Here is a 2,788-nt window from a genome sequence, read left to right as displayed (position 1 = left end):
AATTTTGACTATTTTCGACAGATTCGCGCAAAGGGCAAAAATTAGCTCGGTTGACACTGCTAAAAGCACAAAATCGAGAAGCAATTTGAAGTATTGAGGCACATTAATTTCCAGCCTATGACGGTCCAGAAATGTTTATTAATTCATAATTTCATTAATTTTAATTTATTCCCCATTTAATTTGGGTTAAATAAATTATTTTTAATTAATTATGAAGAAAGGGTCCAGTTGAACCGCGCTGGTCGAACCAAATTGAGTGAACCGAACCAGCCAATAATTGGGCAACCCAGAACCGTCCATATGCTGACTTAAATCAGCTTTTTAGCTGATTAAATATGCTTGCAAAAAGTCCCTTGAAAGATTTCCAAATTACATTCAAACCCCACCTTTAATTGTGGCTTTGTAGATTTGTCCCAGGCTATTTTTAGCAAAGTTGAAAGTCTCAAGTTTTGCCAAGTAGATGGCCGGCCATTGGGGGCTCTTTGGCTGCTGGAATTTTCTATTTTTAGCAGCTACAGTCAGCTATAAAAGCCACCCCTTGCTGATCATTCAAACCATCCCTCAATCCCACAACATTTTCTCATTCTCTCTTCTTCTCTCTCATTTTTCTCTCCATTTTTTTTCCATCCCATTTCCCTTTTTGTCCAAGTGCCAATTTCTTCTCTTGGGAAAGTGGCTTTGATCAGCCATTTTGGAGCAGCAATTAGGTGTTCATAAGCTACCTTGATAGCTGAGGGTAATGAAGAATGAAGAACAGAGCAACTGGTCAAGCCACGGAGAAATACCGGATTTGCTTTTTGTTCCCTATCTCTTTAATTTTTGTTGTTGTTTTGACGAACATGTTTATGAATATTTATGCTATTTTAATGGTTATTTTAATCAATTTAGCTTAAATTAAGTTTGTTTTGGGTTGATTATATTCTGCCTGCTTGAATTGTTAAAATGATGTTTATGCTGTTATAGGCCTCGGTAAATTGCTTGGTTAAGTAAAATCATGCCTAAGTTATTTTTGCAATATAATTGTTAAATAACTAATGAATTAATTATTAAATCGTATTGAAATTATAATCAATAGACGCAATGCTTAATCAGTGCATGTTTATTCTTCTAAGGTACCTGAAGTTTAAATTAGCACTGTATTCGGCAATACATATGCCTTGCATAACTTGCAAGATTTTTGTGATTAAACTGTTTCAAGGTAGAAATACCCTGTTACCTCACTTAATCTTTTATATGCTTGTGAAGATTAATTAGCCGCTTGAATTGACATTGAAAAATGTTAAGAGATTGATTAATTTAATAAGTATGTATGAGCAGTAGTTAGCAAATTACCGAGTTGTTGTGAATTTATTCGTAGCAATATAAACATAAGTTTAATAATTCTAAGATAAAGAAATGTAATTAATCCAACACAAGTATGTTATCTTGATTAAATCTTATTTGAAAATGTGTATTAGAACTCCTTTGTTTTATTTTAATTATTTACTTAGTTTTTAAATATCTTTTGACCATCTTTTAAAACCAAATTATTTTTACCTCACCAAAGTGTTTTACAATTAATTTCATATATAAATTTTTTTACAGTCCCTGTAGGTACAATAACTCGACATTTACTTGTCACTTTATTACTTGTTGCGATTGTGTACACTTGCACATTTTCCATCATTCCAAGTTTTTGGCGCCGTTGCTGAGGACTGTTTTAAAAAAGCCATTATTTTCCTGTCTAAACTTTTACTTAATTTTTCTGTGATTATTACAAGTGTTTATGAGTATTGACCAGATTATTGACTTACTCCTTGTAGACCCTGAGATAGAACGAACCTTTTGACAACGAAGAAGACAAACGAACTAGAGAAGAACTGAAGGAATGAATTTCTAGAATATGAATCAGGGAAATGGGGCAAACCTTGCTCAAAATCCTATCTTTATTACTGATGATAGGAATAGAGCCTTAAGACAATATGTTGTGCCAGTGTTTAATGATCTTAATTCGGGTATTGGGAGACACAAAATTGAGGCACAACAATTCGAGCTGAAGCCAGTCATGTTCCAAATGCTTCAGACAGTGGGCCAATTCAGTGGAATGCCTACCAAAGATCCTCATCTTCATTTAAGATTGTTTATGGAGGTGAGAAACTCTTTTAAATTAGCCAGAGTACCCGAAGATGCATTACGATTGAAGTTGTTCCCGTACTCACTAAGGGACAGAGCTCGAGCCTGGTTGAACTCATTGCCACCAAACTCAATTTCCACATAGAAAGAATTAGCCGAAAGATTCCTCATGAAGTATTTCCCACCAAGCAAGAACACTAAGTTGAGGAACAAGATCACTGCCTTCCAACAAATGGATGATGAGTCATTGTATGAGGCATGGGAACAATACAAAGAATTAATATGGAAATGCCCTTATCATGGAATCCCACATTGCATCCAACTTGAGACATTTTATAATGGTCTCAACACTCACACGAGGATGGTAGTGGATGCCTCTGCTAATGATGCTCTTCTTTCTAAGTCTTACAATGAGGCTTACGAAATCATCGAGAGGATCGCCAGTAACAATTATCAATGGCCAACCAATCGAGCCGCGTCAGGAAGACGAGCCGCTAGAATACATGAAGTGGACATTCTCACTTCACTCGTATCTCAGGTATTTTTAATATCCTCAATGCTTAAGAATCTTACCACTAATGGGTCTAACAGTTTTGCAGCCCAACCACCTCACCAATTTGAGAATATAGCCTGTGTTTATTGTGGGTAAGGACATTTGTTCGAAGAATGTCCATCG

At 35.5% G+C, this 2,788-nt stretch overlaps 1 non-coding gene across 1 annotated transcript; it reads right to left on the bottom strand.

Annotated features, from left to right (window-relative positions):
- Window positions 1-2,311: 2,311 nt before the first annotated feature.
- On the bottom strand, window positions 2,312-2,418 carry LOC121210548 (small nucleolar RNA R71). Its single transcript, XR_005905665.1, has one exon. It is a non-coding gene; the product is annotated as a small nucleolar RNA R71 (small nucleolar RNA).
- Window positions 2,419-2,788: the final 370 nt, after the last annotated feature.

The sequence above is a fragment of the Gossypium hirsutum genome, chromosome A11 (genome assembly GCF_007990345.1).
Source record: "Gossypium hirsutum isolate 1008001.06 chromosome A11, Gossypium_hirsutum_v2.1, whole genome shotgun sequence".
In the NCBI taxonomy this organism is placed as follows: domain Eukaryota; kingdom Viridiplantae; phylum Streptophyta; class Magnoliopsida; order Malvales; family Malvaceae; genus Gossypium; species Gossypium hirsutum.
This window is presented reverse-complemented; position numbering and strand designations above follow the sequence as displayed.